The 15,304-nt window shown below is 37.9% G+C and overlaps 1 protein-coding gene across 13 annotated transcripts in view; it reads left to right on the forward strand.

The window, feature by feature from the left end:
* The window catches only part of GRIK2 (glutamate ionotropic receptor kainate type subunit 2), a 604,939-nt gene that overhangs the window by 103,074 nt on the left and 486,561 nt on the right, over positions 1 to 15,304 (forward strand). The window contains exon 1 of one of the 13 annotated variants that reach the window (XM_045011190.1): positions 2,258 to 2,294. The exons of the other annotated variants lie outside the window; for them this stretch is intronic. The gene's annotated coding sequence lies outside the window, so the exon portion shown is untranslated. Of the gene's footprint in view, positions 1 to 2,257; positions 2,295 to 15,304 lie in introns of those variants that run through there. 13 annotated transcript variants of the gene reach the window in all.

Genomic DNA, 15,304 nt, shown 5'->3' on the forward strand with positions numbered 1-15,304 from the left:
GCTAAAAAGGCTCAAGAAGTTGGATGACAAGGCAGGATGAAGGACAAAGGTGGCAGAAGAACAGGGATGATACCTGTGAGAGACGGTGTGCCAGGATTAGGAAAGAAAGGCAGATGCAGGTTGCAGCACATAGGAGATCTGGAGGTCAAAGGAAACTCCTTCCTGGCAGTGAGAAGTAGTTGGGTAGTGGGGACCCTCAGAAGAAGCCCTAATCAAAGTATGGAGTGGCCAAGATGGTGGAACAAAGGAAGCTCCCAGTCAGGTGCAGCATGAAATGGCTGGGATATTGAGTGCTTGGGGGAAGCCTTTCTTGATGGCAGTGGGTAACAGACGCTGCCCACTGACACCTAAAAATCATATCTCCCATCCCTTTATCTCAGTGAGTGGTGGTAGTAGGCCTTCTTGGTGCCAGTCTGATCTAAAGCAGAATAGGAGAATGTCCTTGTAATTAAGAAACTGCATTGGGAGATCTGGGTTATATTCCTGGTTTTGCTACAGGCTTCTTGTTGTGACCTTAGGCAAATCACTTTGTGCTTCATTTTCTCAATTAAAATACTTTTATTGTCCCATCAATTGTCTAGATTGTAAGCTGTTTGGGACCATGTGTTTTGTTTCTTAACGTAATGGGCCACCGCTCTTGATGGAGGCCTCTAGGAGCTCCCATTATACAAATAAAACAATAAACTCTTTGCAGGGCAAACAAGCTTTAGGCGTAAGTAAGTAAGCATGGCTCAGCTTGATTCATGCCTTTTATGATGTGTGGAAGAGGGTAAAGAGAGAGCATGCACAAATTCATATTCTGAGATCTCCTGTGTGAGCTCACTTGCAAATCCAGGTTCTTTAGCTTGTCAGAACTTCCTGATATGTTTTTTGAAAAAAGGATTTAAAACATTTGTTCATTAAAATGTACCCTTGGTGTCTGGAGAATATATTTTAGATCTCCTGTTTTTAAAAAAAAAGCCAAATTGTGAATATTTAAAAAGTGCTGCTTAAAGAATTTACTATTCAAAGATACTTCTTTATTTATGAACAAATTCTAAGAGTTTAATTCTCTTATCCTTGGATATCTGCATGCTACAAGGGCAGCACCATTTACACCACAGACTAAACTATAGAAATTATGTGAGAAATAGTATCCATCTGAAACTTCAGTCTAAAAAATCTTTTCTGACATAGGTATAAATCAAAAATACAGTATAGAGAGTTTTAGCTTTTGTCTCAATTTCTCATATTCTATTTGTGACTGTTGTAAATCACAGTTTACATATAGCCTTGAAATACTTACATACCTCAGCAGAATGTACTTTAACTTTCTTCCTGCTTCAGGGTTGCAACACTTCGTGACATTTAGCATGATTCTCACTGAAGTGAAAGTGATGCATGTCAAAAATGGATTTTGTTTGTGACATGCCACCTTGGCTGTCATGTGCTTTAGTTAAAATAAATAAAAGACTGTTTTTCACTTCACTGACAAGAATACTGCATCATACAATTCTGCAATCACCACTTATGGTTCTGTATGAACAATTTTCATTATGTTGCATTCTCTCACACAGTTCTGAACCATTAAAATAAACTAAAAATGTTACTTATTCACATTAGATCACATGTGGATTACTCATTAAATAAAAAAAAATACTCAGCCATATCATATCCATCAGAGATATAAAATCTAAATATGATTGAAAGTAATGACTACACTAGTTTTTATAAACCCCAAATTTCCAAGACATAAATCCATATGCTAGATTTTGCATTTGGGAGTTTAAGTTTGCTGAAAGATATGTGAAATCTCATGTAAGGAGACAGTTCCATATTGACCTCTTCGCTAAGGAGATTTATGTGCATTTTTTACTCCAGCAAGTTCAAGGCATATGTTGCAGTCTAGAAACATGATTCCTGATGTGCTGTTTCAGGCAGGGATATGCAAACAGCTGGTGAATGGGAATAAAACCATCCATTTTTAATTAAATCATGCCCCTTTCTCAGAATCTCTGTGGGCTGATATATTAAACATGCGAATCTGTCCTAATAACATGCCTTTGTGGAGGAGAGCAGCAGCTCCCAGCAGTCTGGAGTGGAGGCTGCTGCTAGCTGCTGTTCCACTTTTTTTCCTTTGCCTTTGTAAGTTTGAGATCACTGTAAAGCTGAATGTATATCTACAGTGAATGGTAAAGCAGCCTTTTAATGTTCCCTTTTCTTCACATTCTTTTCATTGTTCTGTTTTCAGTCCACATACTATCTTGTCTACCTTATTCTGAGAAGAAATGACTTTAGTTATGCTACTCCCAGAGGTAAGGACTACCCTTTAAATACTAGTTTTCAGGCTCAGTCCCTAAATCCTTCCTTACTAAAGCAACACTTGCATCTACAACAAAACATGATATATTGGAAATACAAAGAACATCTCTATTCAAATTTGAATCATTTCACATTTCCTATTTTGTTTTCCTAGAAGTTCCCTGCTGGAGCCCTGAAGTGTCCCACCTTTGGATTCCCTGCCACATCCACAATTCTTTCAGCTCATGGGGACTTTTTCTATGTAATCATCCCCTCTCATTTAATCAACTCGAAGAGGCCGCTTCCAAATTATACAGGACACTCTTTTCCCAAAGGGAGGCTGAGTGTCCTGCATTCAAACCACTCTCAGAGGTTGTTGATCTGGGAAGCAATAGAGTAAGGCAATGAATATTCTACTTGTTAGTTTTGAGACGTAGCCACAGATCCATGGGCTGGTCCTGCCATTGTGTATAATTATAAGATAAGATTATGGATTTCTTTGAAGTTTTGGCCAGAGGTCAGAGCTGTAGTTAGCCAGCTAACTATAAACAGCAAACTGGTGAAGCAGTAAGATGCTTTCTAGGGACACTACTTCCATACCTACTTAATTCTGGCAGCACTTTTTAAATGGACAACATGAGTGTTCTTTGGGAAATCCATAGGGGTAAAACCACCTCTATTTAAATGACTTGTCCTCTGGATGTCACTGTTACACATAAATATATGTCTTATCTATGAACATTTGGCGTTTCTCTACTAATTCAAGAAAGGAATGCGAACTCTGTTTCCAGTACCATCAATGAAATGATTACTGGCATTACACTGGCTGTTCATTACAGAACAAAGCTATTTGACTTGATACATGCTCACAGGCAGTTAAAAACACCAGTTGCTGATGTATGTACCATACTGTAAATGTTAGAAGTTTTATTGGTGGTGTGCATCAGGATAGCTTTTGTGAACATATATGCAGTATAATCGTTTTGTAAATTTCCATTTCAGACTGCAGGAAGGGGGCAATTATTTCACAGCAGGGATCAAAAATATTACAACATTTGACTTTTGGTAATCTGTCTATTGTACCAAAATTAGGGAGGCACCAAATATATGTGATTTTTTTTAGAAAGAAGGCAGAATGAAAATTTGTCAGGAAAGTTTTAATTCAGGATTTGTAGTATGTCTTAAAAAGAAATAATAGGGCATTATAACTGGCCTTGGCTGAATACTCTTCTCCTATCTCCTTGCCCTGAATTTATTTACCCTTTGTTGCCCCTGGGTCCAGACTTTTTTTTTTTTAAACCAGATACAAAGGATGAAAGGTTAAGCAATATCAGCCAGTGTGGAATATATATGACATGTTGTAAACTGAAGATGATTGTGTTTGCCCTCTGTTACCTTTAACCAACCCATATTAAGGTAATATGAAGTGCAAGGCTTAAAACTAGAATCAACTAGGAAATTCATATAAAGGTTTAAAAAATCCAGGATAAGGGAGAAGACAGTTGACCTAGAAATCCTTGAACCACCAATCCATACAAAGCAATAGTAGTATTCTTCAATATACTTCTTTTTAGCTTCTAGCTGCACTTTGTTGTTTTAGGACAAATTCCTTTTCATTTCATAATATATACACATATGGAATATGCATGTATAAACTTAATCCTACTTGACAAATGGATCTAAAAGCAGCTATTTCAGCATATAGCCCTTAACAATACTCCCTTTCTAAAAGAATAATAATGAAGGTCCTCCTTACAATTAGTCTTAAACAATCTTTTGTCATGCATGATTAACAATTTACATATTCATAACATAAACCTATCCTGATTGACTCTCCATTCTTAACTCCCACTGCTGTCCATGGCTATCAACCCCAGATTTTTATAAGCACTAAATTGAAGAGAAAATGAAAATCCTATGTGAATACAAATCCTTTGTGAAGGTTAAAGATGAAGAAATCTCCCAACTGATAAACTTCAATTTCTACACTTTGATAACTTAAAAACAACCCAACTATTTTTATAGCTAAATCAGAAACCCCAAAGATACATTATATTGTGAGTTCATAAGAGAATTAAATGCTAACACAAAACCACAGTATTCTTAATAAGGATGTTAAATTTTGTCTAGATTTTGAAAATAATCTATGAACAATTCAGATATAATTTTGTGACAAATGCAGATTTGGTGGAATTCTTTGCTTTCTGTAAGTGTAGAAGTTACACGGAGTGCTTAGTGTCATTAGTCTGCAAATAGAACCTGCCAAGTGTACCCTGCTTCTGCCAAGTATATCCACGCATTTTGGTCCCAGGTCATTTGGAAAGTATTTAATCAGGTAGATATGGTAGGCATTACCCAGCAATATGGTTGGGAGACAAAACATTATTTCAATTAAAGAGAGAGAGAGAGAGACCGAGAGAGAGCAGTTGTATCGAACTCTGCCAAATGTTGAACACTTTTGTTTTTTAGGAAAGAGATTTAAAACATTCCAAATTTAATTTTGGTCTCTTTGGTGATTTCACAGCAATTACGTGGAACAACCAGTCACTGACATTTTGTTCCAAAATCATCACCATGATAAACAGCTACAAGTACAACAGCATCTTCTAATTCTTCTGTTATCTGAGAAGTTCCGATCACGTTATCAAAGCCTACATTCAGGAAACCACTTAACCACATGCTTAAGTCCATCCCTGTTCAAACAGCATTTAAAATCCCAAGCATGAGATGAAAATTTAAATATGTTCTTAAGTGATGTCCTGAATTACTGGTAAATGTTTTCTTGAATTGGGAACTAAGAATTTCTCAAAATCAGGCTATTACTGAACTGAATTCCTAGCTGTTATGTGAAATTTTTTTGGTAAAGGAGTTATGTACTATTTACATATAGAGTTTACTTGTTCCCTAAGCACTTTATATTTACACAGTGGATAGCTCTCTGCTATTAATACTGTGCAACTGGCATTTTGGAGTAGTGCCCTGAAGGTGTATGTATTTTATGTTTCTTATTAACTACTTCCATAATTAAATATAGTCTCAATGGTGTCTGTTGTCCCAGATCTAATTATGTGCATTTTATTGTCTGGGTATTCCAATAAAAAAGTTAGTCATTTAAAAAAAATGGTTAAATGGTTAAATGTTGAAAAGAGTACTGTGAAAGCTATTACACTCACTTTTATGCTAAGCAAGTTCTGAAACCTAACAGTTTTGCAACCTTAGTATTGAAAGATAAAGTGTTTATTAGAGTGTGTCTTGTTGTAAAGACAAATATATTGGCAGTAAAGTTAAAAAGTGCTACTGCAAGTGTTTATTTAATTGTATTTGAAGAGAAAACTGTCACTGTTAATGTACTGTAACATGTAATGACACTTCTGTGTGTTATAAAGGAAGAAAGTGCTTTCATTAGTTAAAAAGATGGAAATTGCCCAGGAGCTCATGCCTTTGTGAACATTATATCTCTACACCCCCCGCCCCCATGTTGTTTTGAGTTTTTATTAAATTTAATTTTCTTGCTTGCATGTTCCTTTACAAAATGTTGACAAAATAAGTCAATAAGGAGAGAGGAGGTAAAAAGAACAGCTCACATGGCTGATTAACTGTTATGGCAACAATGGAAAAGCGTTAGAACAATAATTTCTGAAGTGATCAGAAGAGATGCCTTCGCCTCACCCCCGTGGGTATAGATGACTTAATTTAGTAAAAATGATAAGAAACATAAGTTTTGATTACTCCATATTTCACCAGGGAGCTTTTGGAGGGGAGTCCTGCTACCCGTGGCATGTCGAATTCAAAGCCAAAAAATGTGCTGTGTGGATGACAGATGCAATTAAAAAAACGTATGTAGTTCTACCCAAGCACAAACAGTAGATACAATCTTTTTTAACTTATTGTACTGTGCAAATGCTTAAAAAGAATATGTATTCATTCATTTATTCATCCATCCATTCACAAATCATGACAGATCTGCCATTCTGTTCATCTACCGGAGGGGACAAAAAAATGTTGACATGCAGATGAGTAAGCATTTGCCCACAAACAATTGGCTTTGGCCCTAACTTGTGTCAAACAATTGGCCTAACTCCTGATTAGAAATTAATTAGATCAATGTCAGCAGACCACACATGGTTTCCTTGCATGGAATGACATGCCAACTCTATTAAGAATAAACTACTTGATGATGATTCCAGTCTTCCATGCTTTGTCAGTTCAGCTGCATAGCTCTCCAATGACAGTGCAATACACCGTGCAAGAACTTGAATGTTATATTTTAGAACATACTCTTTTTCCATTAAAGTTCATTCAAAATCACATTCCTCTCAGATATGTTGCTTTCACCTGCAAAGTTGTAAAACTCCAACTCTAGCCATGACTGCCAGAAACGAAATATTATTAAATAAGCAAGAAAGAAAATGTCATTTTGTTTCAGATTGGTTAGCTTTAATGAGAAAGAAAATCCTAAGTAGACATCACCATTCACTGTATTGGTCCAATCGGGGAGAAATGTTTGCTCTAGATTTAATTTGTTATGCGGAGATAAACTTTCAGCAGAAATACAAGTAATTCTGTAACCATGAGGTAATATTCCATGTAGCCCCTCAATACTTCACATAGGCTGTTTTTCCAATTGAATACATTCTGGTCTGCAGAAAACACCAACATCTGGGCCAAATCCTGATGAATACCTGCTACTCCTATTCACTTCTATGAGAAGCACTTTTTAGCATTTTTATGGTTACTTGCCCTTTTGTACATTGGAAGGCATGCTTTCATGGGTACTTTTAGATTCTTCCTCTGAGCCAAGTTTCTGTAGCCCTTACCCAGCAGTTTCTAAAACAAAGCAAAATAAGTCTACTTAATGTCAAAGGTTGATTTTTAGGTTCAATTTTTCTGGAACATGCCTTTCGGTCTACCATTTTCCACAGTTTTACTTTATTGAAAGTGCTTTGGAATCCTTTGGGATGAAATGTGACAGTTGCTATATGAATGTAGTGTTGAGGCAGTAAAATTCGCTTTAGTTCCACATCTTTTTGTTGAGTGAGGGCAGCTGTGAAGTGTCCCTCAGTGTTTTGCTCTGGCTCCCAGGCTGTTAAGTTAAGGCCAGGCTGCAGTTGCTCTCCTTGCTGCTCCTTTGGAGCTTCCTACTGGTGTGTGTATAGGAATTAGATGGTCTGAGGAACCAGAGCAATTGTCCACATATGGACATCTCATTGAATATTTGTTCTGTTTCATAATGCAGTATAATGTATAGAACAGAGGAGAACTAGTGGCTGAAGCACAGAATGGTGAGTTAGGTTTTGTTCTTGGCTCTGCTAAAGACTTCCTTTGTGGCCTTTACTTCCTTGTGTCCCACTTTCTGTAAAATGGAGATAATAATGCTTCCATACCTTGGCAGGGGGTGTTTGCAAGAATGAATGAATATTTGTGGGTTGCTCAGTTACTCGGATGGTTAAGTTACTGTGGTGAAAAGGCTAGAATGTATTTATTTCACTTTGATTTTATTTTTTTCCTATATTTATTTATGTGTGTGTTTTCCAGTAGAAGAACCACTGCAGGTAGTATTATTACATATTTTTTTCTTTGTCTGTAGCCAGCTGTTTATGAGTGTCTAGCTGATCATAAAGTACTGGACACCAAGGTACTGGCAAAGATACCGGTTTCCTGGATGCATTTTTCAGAAAGAAACCGAATGTTTCAAGCTTAAGTGAGAAACAACCAACTACAGCTAAAATTATGCCTAGGGCAACATATAGTAAGAATTTATTTATTTTAAACTTCTGTCTTCTCTGGCATCTGTGCAAGGGGATGTGAGAAAATTCTAAAAATAAACTCTAGTTTTACAATGCTAGGCATGTGAGCAGTGAGACTATATTCATTTAGCTATCTGTCTAAGCACTTGTACTGCCTATACTAAAGGAGACTCTCCATTACTTTTTTGGTGTCGATCCATAGCACACAGATGTCAAGTAGTTGGTTCATGAGAATGCTAAGTTCTCTAAATGTCAAATTTCTTTAATGGTGTAACATCGGAGGTTTTATTCTTCCCTTTCCCCATTCCATTTAACTGAGCCTGTTCCATTGAAGTAAATAGGAATTTTGCCACTGAGTTCAATTGGAAAACGATCAAGTTCTTAATTGACTCATCTCTTCATTTGTAATGGTTTCTCCTTTGTACTAATTTATTGTATTGATTTTTAGTTTTGTTTTCTTTACTCTCACTCCCTCAATCCACTATGTTCACATTTTTCCTCCTGTTTCTCAATGTCAGCCAAAGTGTGTGATCTACATAGCATGTGACATTCAGTTGCTTTACTGTACCTGTACAGTACTTTCTGAGTATAACTTCCTTGACAACACCCCCATGCAATGTCTTAAGTCCCGCAAGCCTTTCTGGGAACATTATAGTTTCTGAACCTTGCCACAAGTTCACCAAAAGGATTGTGAAGATTTTGAGTGAAATTGAGCCAATTGCTGAGTGAACTTGGACTGAGTTTTGGTTTTTGGTTGAATCCACACAGTATGTGCTGGTTTCTCTTGGTATTGATTGAAATCATATAAGTACCTAGACAGACATACCACTGGGGAAGTCTTAGCAGGACTTAGTCTTGCTGGTTGGAGTCTTCAAGCCATTTGAGTTCTGGGGTTTCTCTGACTGTGGAAAGCCCCAGATGGTGGAGGATTTTAATAGTACCATCAAAGAAAACCCAAGAGAGGAAGTGCCAAGTCTCAGACTCCCTTGACATATCACCTAGGATGGGATGTGGTGGTCATCAAGGAGAGTGACTTGGGACCATCTGGATGTTGGGAGGACTGAGGATCCTGTGAGGGGGAGCAAGGTCTTTTTTGGGGGTGGGTAGAAAAAATAGTTTGAATACATCTGTTTGGAGGTTGTTGAGGAATTTGGGTAGATGGAATAAAACTTGGGGTCAAAAAGAGAATAAGAGGCAAAGAAATGGGAAAGAGGAAGGGAAACCTCAAGTGTCGGAACTACTGATTCTTTTGGTGTTCACTCATTGCTGCCTTAAATTACATATTTATTTGAAAGCCATATATTGACCCAGATTGCAAATAGCTCCTATATGTCAGTGTGCTATAATGAAGTTCCATCTTTTTAACAATTTTCATGGAGTTGCACTGCAGAAACAAAGGAGTGAAACTGTCATTTTGTAACAGTGAGGAAAATAGCGAAAGACTTCTGTGCATAATATTAGATGATAGATTCATGAATTCTCTTTCTGATAATGATACAGTCCTTTGTTCCAAAAATGTTTTATCTAAAGATGTCAGAAACTTTAAACTCAAAACATTGAATTTACTCAAAATCAGCCTTGACTCCATGTTCATAAATCAGCACTTGAATTTTGTCAAGCCTGCAACCTCTTTGTCAAAACTGGATAATGAACATGTTTGCTCCAGCTGCTGGCAATGAACATTCTGAGTTTGCGATTCAGTGACACATTTTGAGTTCAAACCCTGTTCCCTGGAAAAAGCCACATGAGGTAAATCTCACAGTTTCTCACCTCTCAGAATCGATTGACTGGTTTCCGATTGAATGCATTTCTGTTGAAAAATGCTGAATTGTCAAAAGAGAAACATTTTGTGTAAATCTGTTAGTTAGTTTCAACAACAGTTCATTTAAAAAGAAAAATTTTAAGAATGCATTTTGATAAAGTCAGTATGGAACATTCTATTTCAACCTTTTCAGGACAGAACATTTTGACGTGCTGTGTCAAAATGACTGTTACAATTTTTAAAATGTTGTATTACATAAAATTAAAATAAAAAGTTGAAATAGAAAAAATGTTTCAGTTGACTCAATTTTTTTTTTGAGGGGCGGGGGTTGTTTTGCAGGAAATTTCTAACTTTTTTTGCTTTGGTTCTGTTTTGGAATAGAAAAAGAATCAAACTCATGGTATTCTCCATGAAACAAAAAAATCCTGTTTCTGCCCTGCTCTACTTTTTATGCAATTTTAAATTTATTTTTAACATCTAGAATGCTTATCGCTGTAGTGTATATAATACCCAGTTCCCCATACCTCTGATATACTGAACAAACTTTATGTAGTAAAGATGTCAACAGAAGTTATTTTACTCAGGGTGAGAGACGGATTATTTTCTTGCTGAGCTATCTGATCCAGATGGAAAAATCAGAAAATCCCCTGAAAACATTTCATCATAGCCTTTCTAGCTGACTGGTTCTGGCAGGCAGTGGCTCTAGTGGGCATGTTGTCATTCTTAGTTCTGTTAGTTAGTGGAAACTGACTGCATTATTATTTAGCCTCATTAAATCTCATGAATTATAATTTTGCATAATGTTCCTTACTGTAATTCCTGACTCTGGCACTGGCACTTCATTCTGCACCATCTAAACTCATCCCCACCCACCCATCCACCCAAGACCATCTTCCTGTTCCAACAACTCCATGTAATTTTTTGAAATACTTCCCATATAGCCATGATTCCTACGTGCTTCTCCAATGACAGCTTGCTAATGACATACCACTTGGTATAGCTTGATTCAAAATGATCCCAGGCATCAGATCACATTTTACCTTCGTGACCTGCATCTCTGGATCATTTTACCCCTCCTTTTGCAGTCCCATTGCCTGCTCCTCTGTACTTTCACTTTCCTTCTCTATAGCCCCTTATCATCATTCGTCTTCATGCTTCCTTTTCTTCCTTTATGTGACGCTTCTTCTACCTCTTCCTACTTTCCTCAACATTTGCTTTGTAAACGTGACTATTTTTACATTTTTTTCCTCCTCACAATCTCCAAAATAAAACACACTAGATATTGTCTAGTGTGGCTACCTCTCTGACTTCTGCCACATCAGCGAACCTGCATGGACCTAAATTTTGCCAGTTGGTTTGCAATGTGATTTAAGGCTGAGAAAACAGGTTCATTTGAATGTGAACCTAAGGCATTATGGATCTCTTTCTCCAAGTCCAAGGACAGTTTATCTCAGGGTTGCTATAACAGCAGCTTAGAAATAGCTCAAAGCAATGCACAAAATAATCAAAACATAAACATTGATTAGAAATTCTATCCTTTCATTGACTGGGGATTGGTGCAATAGGATGTCTTATTTCCTTGTGAAAGGCACTTGCCAACATACATTTCCTGAGGTGCACAGAATTCTACTATGTCTGTGCTTGACATTGCCTATGCAGCTTGGAGCTTTGGGTGCCACTTGGAATATAACACAGGCTTTGTCTATGGAAATTCTTGCTGGTGTATTAATTTTAAACCCACACATTTTGACGGGATGCAAAAGTTACTCTCCGCCATTTTCCCCAACCCAGAGTAAAAAAGCCTACTTTGTCATCCATTCCTTTCATATGCACTCCTGAGAGCAATAATGCACAATTTATCTATCACACAGCATTACTGTGAAAAGCTGATTTGCTGCAGATAGTAGAAATGCTGTTGAGAAAGCAGCTTATGCAGTCTTGCAATCATTCTTCTTTTCCTTTTAGTTTCCTGGTGCTTGAGCAAAAGTCCACTCACACTGTTTGCCAGCATGCCTTTTGTTTAAACAGAAGCCAGCAGCAACTGTATAGCATAGCATTCAAACATGATATATTAGAGCAAGGTATGAATTTATTAATTTGTTTTATTATACTATATAGTGACCTGACTGTTACAAAAATCTCATGATTCTACTAAAACAAGTCAGTGTAATAAATGAATATAGGTATGAACACTTTTCGGTTTGTACAGCATATTCTGTGTAGGGACAGTTTACTCATAATCTGGAATGAGAGGAATAAGGAAAATATGCCCTCCACTATCATTCTTAGAGAAAGCATGGACATTTCTGCTTTAATCTTGAAGGGGAAAAAGTGAAGCTACACTACAACAAAGACATATTCTTTGGGTGAAGGAAGTTAAATGGAAACAGATGGTTTTACCCCCTTTGTCATGGCACTAAATTATGCAAGTTTGAGCTTTAAGGTGGTATTGATGTAAACATAAAATAAATAACGCAATTATTATTAGGCCCCAAGCAGGACTAAGGCTCCATTGTGCTAGTTGGTGTATAAAAAGATAGGAAAAGATAGTCCCTTTCCTTAAATTCTGATATCTAATGAAGTCATTTGCAATTAGCATGTGAGATCTGCTTACATCTTGCATGTATTTAAGTGGTTATCTCTGATCTTGTATTCATTGTTAAATATGATGCTAAGTGTTATTGCAGTCATCTAGAGTATTTTTAACAAAAAAATCTCATTATCATAGAACTTGATATGCACTTGTGGGGCATCAGAGCTAACATATTTTCTCCAATTTTAATTAACATTTTATTTTGTTAAATGATATTTTACTCTCTTGTTCTTCTGAGGTTTTTCATCATCTTTGCAAGGTTTTCTGTCTGTTAATGCACTTTCTTAATAAGTCAGACAAAATAGCTCCTGTACAAATAATTGTCACATACATACACTGGAAAAGCAAACCTTTGCATTGTTTTCTCTGGTTTTTTTAGAGGGTGTAAATATGAAAGGTGCCTGTGGCTATATTTATTTCATGATTTTTTGGGCATCATTTCTAGTGGTTGTGGCAATATATAATAATTGCTATGGTTTACTTTTCTATCATATACATGGTTTTGTACATGACTGGTATCCTTTAAAAATGGTTCCATTAAGGAATGTCATTGAATTGGATAGGTAGATGCTTTGAAGATAAAAACATACATATTCTGTATGGAAATGTCTATAAATGTCATATATTTCTTTGCATATCATACTATACATAGAAATCCTGCATTTTTTCAAGTCAGATTTAAGGAGTTGTCCTTAAGTCTTTGGTCTACTCATATTTTAGACGTTTGCTTTCAAGGAGAAATCCACTGTGCTTGCACAGAGGCTGTGTAATTTAGATCTATATAGCTGGAGAGTAGAGGATTTGGAGATGTGCCATCTCACTCTTCAAACTAAGGCTGGGAAGTAGGACGGCTGCACAGCTCTCCTGTGGCTACTTCTATTCCTATCTTTAGGCTGGAATAGCACCTGCAGCCCTCTGCGCTAGTTGTTTTGGATATTGGTTTGCTGGCTCCACTTACATATAGATCCCATGGTTCTTTCCCTGTCCCACACCTTTGTGGCTTTATATGCCTTCAGGGCTGGCCCAAGGTGTTTTGTCACCCAGTGTGGAAAATATTCTCCACCCCTATCCCTGAAAATGTGCAAGCAAAAAGAAAAAAAAATGTGATGCGTAGGGTCGCCCATCTTGATTGTCTGCCCCTAAGGTTGTAAGCCATAGGCCAGTAAGGACACTCCTTATGTTATTTAGAATGTAGGAAGGCACCTCTGCATGTCCTTCCTGCTTGCATTTAGCCCACTCAATTCTTATGTGAGGCTTAAATGCTCTGGAAGGCTTTGTGCTGACCCTTTGCACCAGAGTGAAATTCATTTTCATTTTCACCGTGTAACAGACTTTTTTACTTTCTTTACTCACTGTCTCATGGATGCTAATTTTAATGAAGAGACTCCTTTGCTTTCAAAACAGTGGGGGCAGCTTAGCTGTATTAATTTAGAAAATAAAAGGATTGATCAAGAAAAGGCTACCATAGGCAGTGAAAGAAAAAGTGAAATAATTCTTCTTCTAGTCATGTCTCTAGAGGTGCTCCACCTCAGGGGCACATGTGACTCTCAAGCCCTTGATTGGAGATTTTCTGTTAGCAGTGCCCATTAAGCCAGTGCATGTGCTCTACACAACATTGTGCCACTCACTGTGGGAATATAGGGCTGTGTGGGCAAACCACCCCCATTTCCTTCTCTACCACCTGGGCCTGAGAGGGAGCTCTAGCATGTCAGGCTCATGCATGCCTCACCGTTTCACAGTTGTTCTGTAGTTAGTTTAGTGTTTCTAGTTAGCATTTGTTGTTGTTGGTATAGAATTAGTTAGATAGTATTACGTTTTTTTCCCTTTCCCCCTGTTTCTTTCTGTGAGGCCTATTTGGCCTGGCAGGCATGCCAGGCTTACCAGGTTTCAAACACTGCCTCCCTTGTTGGGAAGCTATCTCAGTCAGTGACAGCCACTCTAAGTGTATCTGTTGCTTGGAAAAATCCCATATCCCTCCCCTTCCCCATACATGTATCTCTGGGCAGATCCAGTTCCTCTTTGATCTTGGCTAAGGTCTCCCCTAAAAAGGGGAAGACTTTAGAGAACACAGAGAAGGCTCTGAAAAAGAGGCACTTTGTCTCCCATCACAAGGAGCCGCTCTCAAAAGGGCCCAATCTCCCAGTAAGTCTACAGTTTTGGAGACCTCAGCCTCTCAACTTGATACCATGGAGGTAAAGGACTCTCCCTTTGATACCACTGGGGCCGTGAGATCCTGGAGCACTGTGGAGAAGCATGGTTCCAGCAAGCCCCCAGTACTGTTTGTGAAGGACAGGAAGGCCTAGGATATACATTCCTTTAGAATGGCACTGTCTACATCAGATTTACCAATGGTGCCTCTACATTCAGCAAAATCAAAATGGCAGAGGCCTTTAGCCAGATCAACGGTATTGTTTGCTTCAACTTGTACTTCAGTACCAACCCACTTGGTACCACCAGAATTTGGCTACTTCAGAGACTTATCAGTGTTAAACAAGTCAGAATCTCCCCTGCCTGTGGGTACCGAATGACTCTCTGTTCCAAGATCCTGGTCTCCAGATTACCACTGCTTCCCAGTACTACAGGATTATCTGCACTTTTCTGCTGTCCCCCACCTCCTGCCTTGGAGGACATTGAGAAGGATGAAGGAGACATTCAATTATTCTCCTCGTTATCAGTAAAAGGTTCCCCTCCACATCATTTTAGGAACTCATACATTTGACTAATATCATTGTCCATATCAGGGATGGTGGGATCAGGCCTCTCCCATATGGGCCCCTCCCATGACCATGCTGGAATCCTTGGGCAAGGTATTGGCAGTAATTTGCAAGACTTCTGGCTCCATTGCACCGGGAAAGTAGGGTTTCACAGTCTGCTCCACCAACCCCCCAGCAAGATGGGATCTTTCAAGAAAAAGAGGCTGGG

The sequence above is a fragment of the Mauremys mutica genome, chromosome 3 (genome assembly GCF_020497125.1).
Source record: "Mauremys mutica isolate MM-2020 ecotype Southern chromosome 3, ASM2049712v1, whole genome shotgun sequence".
Lineage (NCBI taxonomy): Eukaryota > Metazoa > Chordata > Testudines > Geoemydidae > Mauremys > Mauremys mutica.